The 20,123-nt window shown below is 44.3% G+C and overlaps 1 protein-coding gene across 1 annotated transcript in view; it reads left to right on the forward strand.

Moving 5' to 3' along the window:
- BICDL1 (BICD family like cargo adaptor 1) overlaps positions 1–20,123 on the forward strand; it is a 50,684-nt gene that overhangs the window by 13,688 nt on the left and 16,873 nt on the right. The window lies entirely within an intron of this gene.

Here is a 20,123-nt window from a genome sequence, read left to right on the forward strand (position 1 = left end):
CATGTCAAGCTACTTAATAGTTGTACATAACAGATCTTTATCCCAATCACCTCTGAGCAGCCTAAATTAAACAGAGAGGGGAGCTTGCATGAGAAAGGCAGCATCCTTTCCTGTTAAAGGGGCTGAAGTACCTGCTTGTCCTGTCTACTCTATGTGGTAGGCAGGCAGACCTTCCCATATGGCTTTGTGCTTGGCATAAGGCACGCTTAGTTAAGCGGGTAGGATGAGGAAAGCAGATACCAGCACAGGACAGAGCCAAACACTGAAGCCAGCAAACTTCCCATTAACCAGATGAAGCACCCTCCAGCTCCCTGCCGCTCTGGAGCATCAGCAGATCCCAGCATCATGTAACCAGATCCCCAGACATCCAGTGAATACTGATTAGTACACATGCAGGAAAGGTTCCTCATCAGCTGCTTATTCCCTAGCAGAGAGCACTTGTTAATAATTCAGCTTCATGCCACATCAGGACTGAAGTGCTGAGGCTTTCTACGCTAAAGCTGTAAATATAGGACGTGACTGCAGCTGCGTGTTCTCGCCTGCAAAGTCCTTCAATGAAATGATTCAGTGCCCTAGAAGGTAATGAAGAAACATCTTGAGGTCACTGCTGAGTCGCAGTCACCCACCATCCATCTGGGAGAAAGGCTCTGCTGAGAGTCTGGTCAAGTTTACAGTGCCTGTTAACCCCATTTTAAGGCACCCAGGGTTTTAGGAACCAGATGGAACAGGGCTATCTGGACGCTGAGGTATAAATGCAGCAAACACTAAAGTAGTAATTTGAGCAAAGATGGGGAGGCACCCCTACAGAGCTTGCCTGAAGATTTTACACCCACCTATTTCACAGAAGATTTTTACCCATGTATCATTTGGTTTAAATACTGGTGATCATTGGGGACACAGGCAGAAAGCTGTACACACACACACTGCTACTGAGCCACAGTGTAAAGCCCTCCCCTAGGGAAAGGGTTAAAAAATACTACTAAGGTAAACATAAATGCTACTGTTAAGGCAGCGGGACTACAAAAATCATGAGAAAAAAAGGATAGCACCCGTTGATCCCAGGGACGGGGTGGGACCTTCCATCCTCCCCCAGGGCAGTGGAGTGGGTACCCCACCAACCCTGGGGGACCCCTTGCTGGTTGCTAGGTGACAGAACACTACAGTCCTAGCTGATGATGTTGCTGTGGCAACCAGCTGTGATTTCTCCACTTGTAATGCCATGACAGTCAGCAGACACGCAGGGAGACGCACTTGTGACGTCCAAGGCAGGCGGGCGAGCGGTAGAGGCCTGTCTGCCACCCCCATGGGCTTGGCTCGCTGCTCGGATGCATCTCCAGCTTCTATCACTTCATCTCCCTGTATCCTCCCCTGCTGACAGCAATGCTTTCCCCCAGGAGCACTCTGGAGATCTCCCAGCCCAAGGCAGCCTGTTGTCTATATCACCTACAATGACCTTTTGAGCCTGCTGGGGGAAATATAAACATTTTAGTTCCTTGGTACAGAGAGCCCCTTGTGAGCAGGTCGATCAGCCAACGCAAGGAAGATGCTGCCAGAGCTTGGCACAATGCATTCCCTGCTGTGAGTCCAGCTCAGGGAGCACAGCACAACAGAAATTATCTGCCAGAGCCACTTAACCTCCATGCTGCGTACAGCTCATCTCTCATCCTGGGAGGCTTGTGGTACCTGGATGGAGCAGCAGAGACTGGGCTCTGGAGGTGTCGCTCAGAGCCAGGCTGCCTGCCCCCCATGCCCTGGGCAGCACATCAGCAAGGAATGATTGTCCAGAGCACAATCCAGGACTAATATACATCAGTGTTAAGCACCTAGTAGTCAGCCATACACTGCCTTTCCCTGCACTTCTGCTGAGCCCAGCTCACAGCCCAGCTTTCACCTCTAGCATGTGGTTCTGGGACAGATTCTGGGAGTTTCTGCAAGGCTTCCGCTTGAAACATTAGCAGTATCACTAAGCCATGAATATCTGAAAGCTGGAATCCAACGTGAAACTGAAGTTGAACTTGTTTTGGGGTGTGGAGATAGAAATTTGAATGAGTCCTTTCTTCCCCTCTTGCACTAAAAATTTCAAGTGGCTATTTTGTTTGGGTCCAGGTCTCTATGTTTACAGGGATCGTCTTATTATGCAGTAGCTCAGAGGTAGGAACCCGTGGGCAGAAGACTTTTTTTCATAATATTTCTGCTTATTCACACTTGCTGTAAACACTTCCTTCAGGAGATTCTAGAAAGTAGGACACAGAAGGTGTTTGCATCCAGCCACTGCATTGCCAGCTAGAACCAGAGCTAAACATGATTGAAGGCCTTGCAAATATCTGCATAAGAAAAACTCAATTAAAAGCATTTGATCTTTAAAGAGCCATTTTGGGTTATAAAGTCTGCACACCTTATAATGAAAGTCTTGAATTTTTTTTTTTTCCTAAGCAGGATTACTTTTCCTAGATGCAATTTAGTAGACAATAGCTCAAGAGGGAGGTCTCTTCTACACAGAGTTTTTTTCTTGCCAGCTGTATTAGGTGCTCTTATTATCCATGAAATCATAGAGGCCCCTTGCAAAACAGCCTACAGTTTAATCAACATTTTGTTTAGAATGGCATTTAGAAAAAACAGTTTATTTTGAGGGTTCTCTTGCTGACTTCTGGTGGATGCTGCAACACAGTACAGAACTGGCTTATGCTTGGCATTACCACCCATGGGGATGGGAAATGCCACCAGAGATGGGAACAAGAAGCTGTCTGGAGGCGAGAGTGCAACAGGAAGCAACTGACAGATTAGGACATAAATCAAGTGACCTGCTTGACAGGGACTTGGATAAAAGGCTGCTCATAAGTAGACCAAGCGAGCATTTCAATTTGAGGAGATACAGATTGTCCTAACAGTTTTGTTAGGTATCTGCCTGTAGAGTTTTAGTACTGTAGCTGCAGAGATTTGCACCAGATTTCCTTCATGGCCAGGATCCTCAACAGTGTTTGAGTGAGGGACTGGCAAGATCAGAAGCATGGAGAACATTTCCATGAACTGTTCTCATTATCTTCTAACTGTTCTTCCCTGGAAGGTTCTAGTGTTAAAGCACATCAAGAACACTTTTAAAGAAAGAACTACTGGGATAGTTTTATCTGGTTATGATTGTACCAAGATTAGCACAGTGATAGAGATGTGTAGTAAATGTAGAGCTATCACAGGTTACCTAAAGCATCCAGCTCCCTTGAATTTGCCTCTTGAATACCATTTACTAGTTTCACTGGGCAGTTCATCTAACCCAAAAAAAAACCCAAACAGCACTGTGTTTTGCCTTTGTTGTTTCCTCCTTCCCTTTTGTCCCTCAGTCTCTCTGTCCTCCTGGATACATCTCAAAAATCACTTGAAGCTTAAGTTATCTCCAGCCTCAGGCTGGTAGTTGCCTCTGAAGTTTTGTTCGTTATGCCCATGTGCGACCATGTTATCTTTCAGTTCCTTTGGGATTAGCTTGGCCTCCACTTTCAGTGCAGCAGGAGGGGAAAATTTAGCCTTGTGATTCTCTTTTTTGCTACATCTTTGGAAGTTTCTTCATTAATCCACTTCCATACTTGGCACAGTTTTGTAGTAACAGGGGTGCTCTTAGAAAGCTCTTCCACTTGGCAGCCACTTAGCCCAAGTTGTTCATGTTTATTTGTTGAACACAGCACCATTTTAGCTGGTTGCCTACAAGCTCAGATCAAAGGAAACCAAAGTCATCTGCAACTCAAGTACAGACCAGCAAATTTGTTGCTCATATCAGGGTAACAAGGCAGGTACAAGCCTTAAGACTTGCTAGAGGGAAGTATCTATACTTACAAAAGAGATCCATAATCCCATTAGCCTTTGCAGGTGAAGAGTTTCAGAACAAGTAAACACACCCCATGGTAGGGGGATTGGAACTGGATGATCCTTAAGGTAGTGCAGATATACTCCATTAGAGTTTAAGCTTACATAAAGGGCAATCTGTATCAGTTGCAGGATAAGAATTTGACCAGATTAGGCAAAGTCAAATCTGACAGAAGCATTCTGAGGTTTCTCCATCTCTTACACAGGCAGGACTTTCAGTAACATCAGGTAAAGTCTTCCTGCAATTTATGAATATTGATGGAAAGAGGCTGAGAAGCCTGAAGGAGTACTCAAGAAATAAGTGATCTCCAAGGCTTTGGAACAGACTTGCATTTTCACTCTACACGGGCATAAAGTAACTGAGGGGTGAAAACAAATGTAAACAGGGGATTATTCAGAAGTATGTTCCTACCTTAGCTTGAACACAAGCTCTTGAACAGACTCACATATTGGGAGAGTTGCACTTCACAGCAGATTTATGTTTAGATGAAGCCAAACAAGAAAGCTTGAAATGACCGTGTTTGTTCAGAAGTGATTGTAGAATTTAGCAGTGTGATATTTGTCCAAATAACATCTATTGATCGGCTGTGAAGTTGCACAGGAATCTGCTAACTCAAACTATTTCTGCAGGTTTTGCCGCTAATCCAGAGAAATTTATTTCCCTAGGCTTTATTGGATGTTGTATTTCACTTTGTTCACAAATTCTTCCTAAGCGTTGTGCTTCTTGCTCTTTATTTCCCTCCCTACCTTAGCAAAAGGAACAGACATCTTAGTCAAGACTAATAAATATTCAAAGCCTTAAGAGCTCAAGGCAATGGGCTATGAAATTGATGATTTCATTAATATTACCACCTCTTCCTGGGGCCTCTCTGTGCCTGAAAGCACTGGTGCCATGGGCACAGGCCCTTACCCTGCAGACAAGGAGGAGTCTCCAAATCTTGGGCTGCTTTATCAGCCTCTGCTGTAAAAAACCACTACCCCCAAGACCTGCTGAGCTACCCCTTATTTATCTCCGTCAATGCTAGACAGCCCCTAAAATGCCACTATTTAACCTGCCCAGGCTCGTCTGGCTTGTTTTCATGGTCTGGAGGGATGAGTTCAGCCCAGATGAAGGGGTGGAAAATGACAGTACACACTTGGGAGCATCATTTTTTTTCCCCTGCCCGATGCAATTGTATGTCCCTGGTGTTTTTAAAGCTAAACAACACAGGGACCTCAAGATCTCCCAGACAGCACCCTGCCTTCACAGGGGGCCCATGCTGGATGCAGACCCCGGTGCCATCCAAAAGCAGGACTGCTGGCAGGCAGAAGCATTCCTTACACACCATTTTCTTGAATGGCTGGAAGAAACAGGCCAAGAAGCACTTTTCTTTCAACCTCCTGAAGTGGAGGCAGGTGCCACTGTAGAAACCTGTGAGACTGTAGCCACCAATTAATATCTAAAACAACTCCTCAAAACCCACCTACAGAGGATTAACAGGTTGATTTATTTCAGATGAAGAGGCCTCCTCCATTCCAGGCATTATCCAACCCAGCAGCTCAGAGCTGCTTACCAAGATTAACTCTGGCACCAGGAGACACAGCCCATCAGCTGCAGCCTGGCTTTCAGCAGCTCCTCCCTTGCAAAAGAGTTATTTGCACCAGGCTTTGAAAGCTTGCAAAATTCCTTCTGTCTTCCCATTCCTTATAATCCTCCATCAAGAAAGTTCCACAGACTGAGAAGGTCGTGTTGGGGGAGAGAGAAGGAGGCAGGCAGCCTTTCTCCCTTCATTACAGGTCACTGCCCCACCTAGACTCATGAAGGAAGAATTGCCTGGTGTGGGATAGTTCTCGACCACACAGCTTTAGTGCTCCTCATCCAGATATGGGCCTCCTCCATCAATCTCTGCCCCTAGTCAATGCCAGGCAACACACCACCACCAAAATATTTTGCTATGTGAAAACAGATGATGCAGAAGTCTTTCCAAGCATGTTCAAATGAAAATATTAGCTCTCCTGCTTCTTTTAATCTACTAAGCAGAGGTATAAGCCACCCCAGGTCAGGGAAAACAGCCTAATCTGACCAAAATGCCTGTTCAGACTCACATACCAAGTAGCCTGTGATATTAACTCTTTCCACAGCTCAAGGAATGTGACATAAGCACCCAGAGCCAGCTGGCCATAGTGCAACTGGGCTCACTCTGGGGATTGGGAAGGAGAAAACAGCTGATTATGCTGGAAAACCATTGCCGAAGCACACATCTATGCCTGTATATGTACCCCCTCTCCACTCTTCCCTCTTTCACATCACTTGACACGCAAGACATTTTTATGAGACACCTGCTAGTATTCCAAGCACGCGAAGAGGACAGTTCTCATTAAGCTTGTTAGCACCACAGACTGAAATGGCTTGTTTATACTTACACACACAGCCTGCTGATGCCACAGAGCACAGGCAGATGGGCAGCCATCTCACAACACCACAAAAGCCTTGTCTGCCCCTTTGCGCAACAGTGGATGAGGCCACAAGAAGATAAATTTGAAACAAAGGCCTGGTTGCTGCTGCTTTCATATCCCAGGGAAATCTTTTTGCTTGTGCACCAACAGTCCTCCATACTCATAATAGAGGAGACAGTGCTTCAAATGCACTCAAATAATCACTTTCTGGTGCGTTCCACCGGCACCATTAGGCAAATGTCCATAAATACCCTTCTTGCATATCTTGTCTCCCTGAGATTATCCTTGTCTCCTTGGCAACTGTCAGATGATGTATAATGCTAGCAGGGATTAGCCCCACTGAGCCTTATAACCCTTGTGTAAATTCCTGCTCTATGAAGAGAACTGACCAAACACTCTTCTTTCCTGGTAATATTAAGCGTTGCCACAAACAATATTAAGTCCAAGAACCTTTCAGTAAACCTGAGTAAGGATGAAAACTAATGTGGAGCTTTATAAGTGGTAGTATTTGTCTTGTCCCCCAAACACCTAATTCTGAGATGCTGATATACTTGGCATTTCACAGCTTGACAAGTAAAGCTGTATTTTGAGTCACTACTTAAGAGAAGGCTTCTGCTGAAAACTTGGGCTCTAATATCTTTATCTCCTTTGTCCCTTCATGCCAGTGGGGATCACACTGGGAAATTCCAAATCCCCACAAGAGCTTAACAAATTTATGCTACGCTTTAACCTGTATCCAGGCAAGTTTTCTGAAATTAATAGGTTAACACGTGCAATCCATGTGCATAGCCTGTCTAACACCAATTACACTGAGACTTTCTGCCACTGAGAAGGCAACTGTGGACTGTACCCTCATGCCCTACTGCTCCCCGCTGCTCAGACATGACCAAAGCATCAAGTCAAGGAGGTACAGCCCCAACATTACGAGCTTCCTGAGATCTGTCCCCATGGAGGAAAAGCAGAGTATGCCAGTGCAGGGAGCCAAGCAGCACTACATTATACGTAAGCATTAGGGGTTGAGCATCTACGTAATAACAGCCTGTGGTGTGCAAGTGACACGTTTAAACTACTTGTTCTTTCTTCAGTCCATTTGAGTCTTTGTAAGTGTCCCAGCTTGGGGAGATGTGCTCTAGTTCAACAAGGCAAAAATCTTTGAGTAGAGTCAAGGAAAGGAGGCTAAAAGAAACCTCAGCCAAAACCAAAACCGGACACTAGAGCAGGAATAAAAAGTATTTCTGTAATTAAGCAAACAAATCTCTGGTACAGCATTGTGCCTATATATGAACTCAACAACATGCCATAGCTGATACCTATTAGACTAACCAACTAGAAAGAGCTGAGAGAAAGGAGGGAAATAAGGTCCAAGATTGCTGCAGAACATAGGTCACAAAACAGCCAAGCAAAGGGGTGATGGGGAAGCCAGTGTAGGCAGGGTAATGACAGGCAAAAGAAAATCCAGGTCTTGGCACAAGCAGATTAGCAACAATGCAGCATGATTTCTTTGCATGCTTCTGAGGTCCTGTTTGCTCCTCAGCCATCTGCCAACTCCACTGCGCACACACCTCACCATAAGCAAGATGGGAGGGAGAAAAGGGATCAGTGGCTTAAGGCAGGTGAATTTAGCAGAGTGGATAAAATGTCTTCCTAACCCACATGTCTATGTACTAGCAGAAACGTTAGCAAAACCATTTTAGAGACTCCTGTGCACAGCAAGCACTGAGTAGATTTAGTATTGCTATTGCTACCACAGGCTTCTGCACAGAAAAATTTATCTACAGCAGCAGAAGGAATAAAAAATGCTAGGAAGTGGATACCATGATCTCTTCTGTCACCGATTCTTGCTTTCAGGCAGCAAGAGAAAGAAGTAGTTAATCATTTAGAGGCAGTGATGCTAGGGAAGATCCCAGTGTAAAATCCTACTGTAGTAGCATGAGAATTGGAGCAGTAGATCAGCCCATGCTCGAGTGAGGATAATCCACACACTCATGCGTGGCAGCCCTCTCTGCTCAAGATAAAGCAATAAAAAACAACTGGAAAGCAATGAAAGTTGCTCCAGTTAAAGTATAAGCACACTTGAACAGGCCTTTCAGAATGAAGCATGCTCCAACAACCCAAGAATTTGTCAGGAAGACTTTGAAGCTAAGGAACAGCCACTGCCACACTATTTTTGTGGTTACTTGGTGTGTTTAGCTGGTCTCCTGCTACCTAAGGGCCAGAAAGCATATACAAAGGGTACACAACACTCAGTCCTGACATTCACTCAAAAGCACCAGAGCCAAAACCAACAGCTTTCCCTCCTCCCTCTCCCCTTCCTCCCAAAGGGCACCCTCAGGCGTTTACACACTCTGCCCTTCCAAGAAAAATCAGAGGGTGAAATGGAGGATTTTGATGAAGGAGGGAAATGTGCTGCCCCTTCTCTGGTTGTGACAGTTTTATCAAGGGTGATGCTCCCTTCCAGGCAAAGCCTCAGCCATCAAACCTTCATCCACCAGGGGGAAAAAAAAAAAAAATCTTCTCAGCATCAGACACACAGGAAAGAGTATTAATTCTCATAGCATCTGTTGAGTATAACATTTCCCAATCTAAGATCTCATGCAGTGCTTACAAGCCTCCAAACCCCAGCACCGGTTCACAGGCAGCCTCCTGGCTCAGTTGCACAGAATCCTGAGCTATGGATCACCCCCAAGCCCCACATCTGCCTCGCACCCACTCCCTGCTGCATGCTCCAGCCCCGGATTGGTGCAAGCTTGCTGTGCCTATGTGGGGTCAGTTGTCAGAAAGCAACAGCCACAGTGCCAAAAAAACACAGCTTGAGTGATTCTCATCCCTCTAAGTAACACCCAAGACTGCAAGGGCAAGGGCTTTCAATTCAGTGATGCCTGACCTACATTTACAAAACCTTGGATATAGTTTAAGTCTAGCATCTACATGCCAAATTTGCTGCCCATAACCAAGCACAGAGCCTTTGTCTGCAATGCTGACAGTGGATTCTAGTTCACAGGCAGTTACTCCAGCACAGCTGTTGGGATGTTGATACAGCAGGTTTTCCTTCTGACAGCACTGCACTGCTCCTCTATCAGAAAAATAAATGAATACTTGAAGCGTTTGTGACTGAGGTGGCTTCCCCCATACATGACTATCCATGCTTTACCTTAAGTGATACTCACAGATGCACCAAAGCCTGAAACTCATACAGAGGGGGCTCTTTTCAGTTCCTGATAACACAGTCCCCTGCACATATATGATTTGGCAGAGCACAGTATATTTTATACACCATCCTACAGTATGTGCTGCACCTGCCTTGTTTTTCAGCTAAGTCTGCTACGTGCATCTACTTGCTTTCTTTTTTATTTTTAAGCACAGCGTTTTGTAGCACTTCAAGTACCAAAATGCCAGTGAGTTTGCCAAAAGCTGCTGTTTAAATAAATACATGCAAGAACTTTAAAAAAGCTAGATTGTAGGAGGACAAGGCTCAAGGAGATCCACGTTCTTGTTTCTGGACTCTCCCATCATATAGATGCTCTGCCCATAGCAACACCCACGCAGTCTCTTCAGGTGAGGGTCTCACTGTCCAGGCCAACATGTGCATAAGAAGATAAAGCCACTTACACAAGTGCTCAGCAGCTTCCCAAAAAACTAGATTACAGGTGTTATTCAGAAAACTTACCCTCAACTTTGAATACATCTGCTGTAATTCAGCAGCTCTGGGCCACGCTAGAAGCTGCTATTACTTATTTGCCACTACATACCACTGTCCACGCGCAGACTGCTCTGAAGGGCCAGCCCCTAACCTGAGGATCTACAACTTAAAGACTTGATCCCCTTAGTGTTTACAGCTGAGGCACTGCACAGAAAGGTAAACAAGTACTTTTGTGTTCAGGCTTCTGCTGCACCAAGTCATAAGCTGAACCTCAGTGGAAACAGAGCAAAGCTAGGCTGAGATGAGACAAGTGTTCATGTACTAGCTACATATGGTAATGTACAAAGTATGTATCTGTATTCAACTGCAGCAGATCAAAGTGCTCAGATGTTATTAGTAACACATTGTAATTATCTTTTGTCAGCCATCACCAAGAGCAAGGTCTGCCTTGTGCTCAAAGTCTGCTCCAAAGACCTTATGCTCTAAAGAGATCTTTTCATGCTGCCAACAAGGGAGAACAATTCGGGAATAGCTGGAGGCTGCTAAAGTGCAAGAAGAAGTATTGCTAAGTTAAATGGTATCTCTAGAAGCTTTTTGTCTGCAGCCATCTAGCACAGTCCTGTTGTGTTTAGAATGACAGATCAAATAGTGGCTGACAAAGAAATATTTAAGTAAAATATTACCTAAAACTCCAGAACAATCCTTCAAGAAAATAGATTTGGCTCTTTTTATTTAAGCGTTGCAGTTGTGACGTGCTGCTGTATGTTGGTTTTTGTTTTCCAAAACTTTGTGATGCACTTCCTCATTTTTATGGCACTTACCTTTCATTTATGACCCTACTGTACCTATCAGTGATAAAAACATTTAGTGAAGAGAAAGCTTTAATGGAATAGTTTGCAGCTGTAGCTCCCACCCTAGCCAATATTCACTGTAGAGTTTGCCTCTCCTTATTTTTCTACAGAAAGCAGTCACAAGTTTTATTGCATTGGCTACAAGTATAAGCCTCCTGCACAGAAAATCTGTCTTGCTTTAGTCAAGCCAAACTCAAAAAAAAACTTCTTAGTTTTTAGCTAAGACTACTTAGCTCTTCCTCATGAGTTTTGAAATAAATTTATCAAGTTGTGAAAGAAGTAAGCAAACACATCAACACTGTTTTTAAGAAAGAGCCTGATGAAAGTTATTGGGAGTCAGATTTGGCAGGAGCTTAAAAGTTAATAAAATATCTCCCAGGTCAATCTACCATAAAGTTTAAATATACATCTACATTTTAGAAAATGCCTGAAGGCTTCCCGAGATTAATATATTTTAAAATGAACTCCTTGAGTTTTGCCCTATCTTTTTGGCATCCACTGATTTCATATGTATGGGAATGGACATCAATATTTCCTTGCACTCAGATGCATTTCTAAGTGCAACTTTAAGCATCAGGTCTATATACATTGGAAAGCTTTTGGTTTGCATATCACTACTACATCCTAAAAGGGTACATTCTGGGCTTAGCAGGGTGCATAGATGAAGATTTCAAGAGCAGACAGAGCTCCTAGCCTGCCATCGCAAATTAGATAACCCCAACAGAACTCAGTTAGGCTCCTTTATTTCAAAGAAAATTAAGTGCTTAAAGACAGAGTAAGAGATGGCAAGAAGCTTAATTATGGTGTCTTGCTTCTATCTGAGTTTGAACATCTCCAGTCATAAAGTCCTCGACTAAGACAATTTTGTAAAAAAAAAAATATAAATTCAAGAATGGAAATGGGCCGCAAAACCCCTCAGAGCAGCAGGGTACTTTACATTCCTCTTTCTCTACACCATCATAAGCTTCTGCTTCTTTGTTCAAAGGGTTTGACCATGTTAAGTCTTCATGTTTCCAGTTCAGCTATTTCTAAACTAGTCAGGTATTTTGTATTTCATTACACTAGCATCGGACCCACACTTAAGCTCACAAGAATTTTACTGGAAGAAATGTTTTTCATCCTTTTAGCTCAAGTAGAAGAGTCAGATTGAGCTCAAAAAATCTGGATTAAAAATCTACATCAAAGGTAACTTTGCTAAAGTGCTCTATCAAGAAAAAATATGCCTTTTGTCAGGGAAAAATAACTTGGTCATAGAAATTAAACATTAGAAATGCATTAGAAGTTATCTAGGAGAGCAGATGACTGAGTTTACTGATGCAAAGCACAGACTGTCCAGCTTTCAAACAGTTCTAGTTCCCCCTGCTAGGCCAAGGCAAAACTCCAGAAACTGCAGTCTCACACACAGACCCTTTAACCTGCAGGTCCCAAATCCCTTTGCAACACATCGGACCAAGCTGTGTGCCACTATAACTAGCGTGGTGGTTCCTTTCAGCTCCACCTTAGCATCATCAAACTTGATTACTTAAGCCATGAGCCTTTCTGCTTCCACTTACAAATAAGTAACCAAACAGCAGAGGAACAAATGCTTTGTTCAAGGTCACGTGCAGCATTTACACTAAACTAGAAGAGGCTGGTAGTATTACACTTTATTATCTGATTCCTTCTCAGCAACCAGGAGCCAAGTTGCTGCCAGCAAGCCCCATGTTCAGGTCTGCATTTCAAGCCCTACATCAGACTCCAGCCCTGGGAGCCACTGTGTGCACTACTTAGCACTGTGTGTCCTCCAGGCACACTTTGTCCTCTGAGTTATCTCCAGTGCTAATTTATTGCAGCATTCAAAGCAGGGTCCTCCAGCACTCCCTCCCACAGGAAGCAGGCTGACTCATTTTTTCACACACTGTGTTTTCCTCTCCACAAGAGGCAAGTGCTTAGGTCAAGAATAAACCACACACAAAAAAAAAAAGGGAGGCTTATGTTTAAGCACCTCCTAAACCACGTGCACAACCCACATCCACTTGTGAAGTTATTTGTTTCATTCAGACAATGAACCTAGAGACATTACAGGCAGCTAGAGTTGCCCCCATATGGCACACAATTGTCTTTGCTTCTGCTTTCAACAGCAATTCCTAATCCTGTAAAATGAATTAACCAAAGCTAATGGGTTTTGGCCTCAGCTAAACAGTTATCTGAGCTCAAAAACAAGATGAAGACCACCATTTTGCATTCATTCTCCTAAGCTCATTGCCAAAGCATTCAGATGTTCACCTTGCAAACTGGCTCTCATATCAACTAACCTTAGAGGGAGGTTTCCACCAAGAAGCTGAACATCTCCACGGTAAGGCTTCTCCACCTCAACAGGCAGGTACAATCCCAGCCCCACCCAGGAAAACACTCAACTGCTCCCTGCTCTCTCTTACCAGCTTCTGCCTATCAGGTGTGAGGCATCTGAACTGATGTGGAATTAACTCCTTGCCATGCATGACAGGTGCGTTGAGAGAAAACTACTCACATTCTGAGTTTGTTTTATTTTAAAACTCGGGTAAATAGGAGTGAGGTCAGAGGACACACTGAGCATTTCCTACTTGTCCAACAGAGGGGGAATGGGAACAGATCTGCAGTGAAGAATTCTCACTTTCATGCAAGCAGTTAAATATTTCATATTTTCAAAATGTCACAACTGTGGAAATAGTGCAGATCTTGGACTGCTGTCCTTTGTCTCGCAGAATCCTCTCAGATGAGGTTTAATGCTACAGCTGTGAGTCTTTTCCCATCGGTGATGTGTCCTGAGCTCAAGGCTTATAAAAGAGTAATTCCAGTATCTCTTCTCCATTACTCAAACTCCTTGCTTTGGCAATTAAGGATCCTCATCCTCTGGATCTTTGATTCCCTTTTATCTTGACAGGTCCATTTTGTGCTAACAAAGTGCTCATTTTTCCCTCTTTTGCTCTCCTGCTCCACTGTCAGTACAGGACCCTCAGCCCATCTAGCTGGCCTGTGCTCTGCATCCGCCTGTTACCCGCTGGAGGGAAAGCTTATCAGCCTTTATGGCTGTAACAAAGGAGGCCAAGCAGTGTGCCGCAAAATCAAACCCTTCTGACAGAGCAGATGCAGATTTATTGGATCCTCCGAATAAGAAGAGAGAAGGAGTAACCAGGAGGAGACCTGCAGGAGTCTAAAGGCTATTGCAGGAAGCTGAGGGTGAAGTTGGCACAAAAGCACCAGATGCCAGCTAAGAAGGAATTTGCCTGAATTGCACTGAAAAAGGTGACAGAGGCAGGGAAACTGTGTGCCACATCCAGATCGCAATTCCACGTGGATGTATGGCTTCAGTGGCTGAGGACACTTCCAGCCAGATGCTCCAGGTCCCTGCCATGGGCACCTTGTGGATCTGATCCCAACAGAGCAGCCATCAGCTGGGGGTCAAAACTGAGGAGAACACTGGGGAAAGGGCTGACAGGTGCTGTGGCAGCTTGCAGAGAGGGTTCCTGAGCTGAAAGAAACCTGTGTTAGGAAGTAAATCTTACCTGCAAAAGCTGCGCTGATATCCTCACTCTGGCTGCTGGTGTTTAATCCACCTGCCAGTCTGCTTGTAGCTGCTGGGTGTGTGATAGCTATATGTTACATCCTAGCACTTTTACAGTCTTAAAAATCCATTTTTTTACTAAAAATATCCCATGGGATTAATGTTAATGCTGCCTGTTGTACGTTTACAACCAAAATATCTTGGAAGTGTAGCAGGTTTTGCTCATTTTTCCACACAGCTTCTCCAGGCAGTGACCACCCTCCCACCAGACCCAAGCTGCTGCCTGCTTTGTTGTGGTTAAATTTCTGCACACCTGGGCAGTAGCAGAGTGAGGGATGAGGCAAGGAGAGGAGGATTCAGCCCCACCACATCGCTTGGCAGAGATGGGGACAGTGCGGGCCCCAGCCGTAATGTACAACACTCCCTGGCTCCGGTGTCCAGGGAGCAGTGGGAAGAAGCTCTCTCTGGAGAGGGCTTTTCCAGGTTGTCCCCCTCCAACCTGCTGCTCATAGGGCTGTTTCTCACACTTTTTACCTCACTCATCACTGCCAGATAGTGTTTTGTCCTTTCTAAAGTCCATTTTCCCAGAGGTGCCGCTGACAGACTCAGCCGAGCCCTGCAGCACTGCTGTTGTGGAACGAGCTGGAACTGGCTTTGTCCAGTGCCTGGACACAGAAATCCTATAAATTCCCCTCGCCTCAGTGAAACGCATATTGAAGAATTATCATTAAAATACGTGCTCCTCGCACACCCCTCACAAACTTCTCTGACAACATCAACCCAAACAAATCTCCTTGCACTGAAATTGAAGTGGCACCATCGCAGCAGTGCGAGGGCAGGCTGCGTATACGCTCAGTGCAGCTCCTCAATGTGTCTTTTCACCACTTTACAATGAAAATATCCCCTCTATTAACGCAGTCCCTGGCAATGGCCAGTCTGAGGTTTGCCTGGTACAGCTCCCACTCACTGCTTTTACTTCACATTTCTCGGAATTCATGTAAGTAATCTCCCTGTCTTTATCTCAGCCCACAAGCTTTTCATCTTCTCTCCCCATCTTGTTGAGGAGGGGGAGCGATCATGCGGCAGGGTGGGGGTTTGGTCAGCCCACCTGAGTCATGGCCCCTCTCCACACGCCGTAACGGGGCTGAGGGAGCCACGTCCCATGGGTTGTCCATTAAGAAACACCTCTGTGCACATAAATCATAGAATCATAGAATCACCAGGTTGGAAGAGACCCACCGGATCATCGAGTCCAACCATTCCTATCAAATACTAAACCATTCTCCTTAGCACCTCGTCCACCCGTGCCTTAAACACCTCCAGGGAAGGTGAATCAACCACCTCCCTGGGCAGCCTCTGCCAGGGACCAATGACCCTTTCTGTGAAGAATTTTTTCCTAATGTCCAGCCTAAATCTCCCCTGGTGGAGCTTGAGGTCATTCCCCCTTGTCCTGTCCCCTGTCACTTGGGAGAAGAGGCCAGCACCCTTCTCTCTACAACCTCCTTTCAGGGAATGCAAGCTGAAGCCCTCAAATGGTGATGAACGGTGAGCACCGCTTTTACTTCCCTGAACAGAGTAATGCCTCGAATAACAATTTAAAGTTGACCTGAATTAAAAGCTTTGTTATAAAGCTCTTAAAGGTGCTCTAACTGGGCAACCTCCATGTATTCAATATACAGATACCACTGCTTCCTTGGTATGGGTCAGTTAGCCCAGAAAACGAGGCTTCTCACCACTTCTAGCGAGCACCAGGGTGCCAACTGCAGTGGCAGGGCAGCAGTCCCAGTCCCCCTTGGCTTCTTTTGGTAGGCAGATTAATGTGTTTTTTTAAATTATTATTCTAAAGCAAGATGTCTGTTTCCTCCTTTGCTTGTGTTTCAGTAGCCAAATATATTTTCCTCCCAGAGACAAGCTGGGAATCCAGGAACCTGAAGCCAGGGGAGGTAGCAATTAGTGGTTTGAAGTGTTAATGGTGCTGCAGTGGGATCAGGGAGTCCCTGGAACTCAGCTATTAGCAAACTAGTAAAAGGCATAACACACTCTCCTGAGTGCTATGAGTTTAGCACTAATTAGGACTTCTCTATCTTAGCTATTTTAGGCATGAAAATCTTCAATACCCTTTGTTAAATTTGAATCATCTTGTTTGTAGAAGTAAATTATATGGATAGAGTTTCTTCACCCAGCTACAGTCTATTAAACTTTTTCCATTCTCCTTTTCTTTCTGAGGTAACCTATAGATGGATATTTTGTATGAAGCTAGTTTTACTTAGCAGATCTTCCCCCCAAAAGGGGTTTTCTTTGAGTGAGACTAACCTACGTGCCATTCCTTTCTCACAGTCCATTCCAAACATTTCAAAGATTCCCTTTTCACAGGAGTGTCCGTGCTCCAATTTATTTGGTTTTATTTTATTTTATTATTGTTTATATGTTCCAGATAGTAAAGCTCACAAAATTATTGTAACTAATAAGCCATATTTTTCTGCCAAACATCTACAGTTTTGTGCAATTTAGCACTTCAGAATTAATAATGAGATAAACTCAATCAGGTTTGCAATGAAAAAAAGCCCTTAATTAGAACTGAGGCCAAATGTCCTCCTGCTCTTCCTTTCTTCTTGCACTGCCCAAATCTCATCTAAACCTTGCCTGAAGTCCAGAGAACAAATCTCAAAGTTGATTGAATGTATCAAATTGTGAATTGATGTCTACGCTTTTGCAGATATGTTTCAAACTCTGCCTGGTGGCTCTGTTGGCTAATTTGCCTATACCCAGGAAATTAATTCTTTCTTAACTACAGAGCAAAGCTATGATGCTGGGCAATATATGTCTGCCTTTCTGGAAAGAATATTACTTCTCTCTAGCAAAATCAATGCATTGCTAAATGATTGACATAATCACAAAAGGTTTTAGCTTTCTGTGTTTAGGAAAACACTGATGGGGAAAAGAGAGCCCTAGAGTTTGCGTACTGAGAGTAGAGCCAGGCTGGTGGAGGCAGAAGAAACTCGCTTCAATTGAACAAAAAGCATAGCTTGTTTGAGCAACAAAGGGAAAATGTAGATAGAAGGTTACATCTTCTGATGACACTAAGTAAAAGAGCATGTTGGAAGTAACCAGTAATGAAGTTGTGATTTAGAACACACATGTACACATGCACATGTGAACTGCAGCGTGGAGAAACCAAGCAGCTGCCATATACCACAAAGCCTGCTAATACTGGGCGTTGCTAAGGTGGCTCTCCATAAATTAATGCAAATAGATGTTAAAATCTAGATGTTATAATACATTAGAAGAGGTAGTTTGACAGCAGTATTAATAACCTCTGAAACAAATATAGCATGAAAAGGGGGTTTCCATGACCAGAGCTCGGCTCAGAAGACTTTGGCTCATGTCTATGAAAAAAAATCAAATCTTTGCAAAGATGAGACTGAAAGTATCAGCCATTTCCCAATCTAGAAGGGCTGGATGAAGACTTTTCCTCATTCTCCTGTAAAGGGAAACACATGATACGGTCATTTCTGTTCAATTCTGTTAAATGGCTGGTCAGAGAGAGTGTTCAGCACCATGTGAGGCTAAAACCAGTATTATTTTTACTTTTCTCTGCTGTATGTGATAGATGTTAAGGGCATATGTTGAGGTGACACTGTAACATCCTGACAGCTCTAAGGCCCTAAATGTAACAATGAATACTTTCTTCCCTCCATGTGGGCTATAACTGCAGGAATAAGACTTTTGAGTGTGTAAGCTGAGCAGCAAGTAGATAAATTCCAAATGATGATTTAAAGCTAGTGAATACAAACCTTACAGTCCCACAAGCAGTCTAGTACTGGAAAGGACGTCTGAGATTAATTCATTTCCCTTCAGTCGTAGGCAGCAGTCTGAAAGAAGTTGCATGATAAAGTGATCCAGCTCCATCTCGAAATTAATTTTTGCCACCGTTTTTCCTACTGTAATGGTGCAGGAGGAGGAACCCTACTGCAGCTCCTTGGAAATGTAAAAATCTTCCTATTCCCATCCTTAAAATACTCTTATCCAGTTTATTCACAGCATTTTTTCTGCCAAAATTGTGCTTCTGCTTAAATAGTGTTTCTCCCTTCTGTGTGCTTATCCGTGATGTATTTATAGGGTGTTCTCTCTCAGCATTCATTGCATGAGGTAAAACGAGCCAGCCTTTTTTAGTCTCCTTTCATATAACAGACTTTTCATGATCTGTATCACCCTTGCAGCCCATCCCTTCACCTGCTCCAGTCTGAGCATGGGGACCAGAACTGGCAACAGCAGCTAGGGATTTTTACAACGCCATTAATGCTCCTTTGCTTCTTACTGCTATATTGTACATTTATACTCTCTGTACATAGATTTTTTTTCTAGTACATAAATTATGTTATACAATTAACCATCAAATACCAGTGTGTCATCTCATCTCGTACCACTCGTGCTCCCAGAGGGTGTGGTCAGCATCTTGCAGGCAAAATCCTTCAGTGCTTTTCATCTGGTGGTTTTTCATCCTTTAAAGCTCCTGCAGAATGTATGAGCATGAAGATGTTTCAGCAGTCTTTACAAAAGCAAGTGAATCATTCAAAAAAAGAAAGGCAACCCATCCATCTTCTTTAGTGTCACCAATTAATAGCTACTCAGGATGCTTTGAAATCTATAGCTGCTTAAGGGAAGAAAAATAACCAACCCCTTCCTATAGTGCTGTGCTATTATTGTATTTTGTGTACTCTGCCTCTGGAAGGAAGCTTTATTAAATAAATGAGGTGAGAGTGGTACCCAAAGGCTCTAATGGGAGGCTTTTAAAGAGGGAGAATAGACCAGGATAATCCAGGATAAGAAAGGAATGAGAAAACAATTGGTAGACAAGATTATTTCTTGCTGTTGGAAGCCATTTCTCATTCCAGAGGCCAGTGGTTAGAGCTTTGCTGATTTTGGTGGCCACGCTTCTGTCTCCTGCTGACCCTGCAAGCAAGCGATGGTGGGGGCAACTGGTTTCCTCCACTTGATGGAGCTGGAACAGCCTTTTACCTCTTGCATGTGATTTGGATTATTTTGCCGCATATCGTGCAAAATAAGAGACTGTTTTTAAAAGGGGGTGGTGTTGCCTTTGTGGGCAGCTCAGGCTGGGTCTATGTGGGCATTCCTCAGGTCACAAGCTGCTAGAGCAAAGTCGTCGCACAGTTTCGTGGAGCTGCTGCTGCCTTGGGCTCCCTGTCAGCCGGAGCACCTTGGGGCAAATCCTGACATGCATTTGCCAGACATGAGGATGCACCCTCAAACCTGCCCGCAGCTGCTCACCCCAATGCAGGCTTTCTCCTCTTGCCCCCAACACTCCCTTCCATCCCACCTCCCTGTCTAAGGTATCGTGGCTGCTAATGGCATTTACTGTCGGACATACAGCTCTGTCTGTGCCCCAAGCAAGACTGCGATGCCACCTCTTAAGCGGGAATCAAATCACTTCCAGTTAGTCTGCTGGAGAAGGAGATCTGTGCCTAAGTATAATGGAACCTGGTGGAGGCTAATTAAATGGAAAACCATCCATTTGTGCTGTCTCATTAGGGATTTGTCATAAAAACCTTATGTTCTCTTACAAGCACAAACAAGTGTGTTCACCATGTAAAAAAATCAGCCGTAAAGCTGTCTGGAGAGTAGTTACCACATCTAAGCTGTCATTTATACAAGCTGTCTGCAGCCTGAATCCTGCAGGTAGGAATGGCCTTTCCACTGTCCTCAAACCACCCCGCATAAATGGGGCATCCTGCCTTCGAAATGGGAAAGAGGGCCAAGCCCAGCGATCCTGCGCCGACAGTCATGTGGAGCAGAAGCTTCT

The sequence above is a fragment of the Phaenicophaeus curvirostris genome, chromosome 17 (genome assembly GCF_032191515.1).
Source record: "Phaenicophaeus curvirostris isolate KB17595 chromosome 17, BPBGC_Pcur_1.0, whole genome shotgun sequence".
Lineage (NCBI taxonomy): Eukaryota > Metazoa > Chordata > Aves > Cuculiformes > Cuculidae > Phaenicophaeus > Phaenicophaeus curvirostris.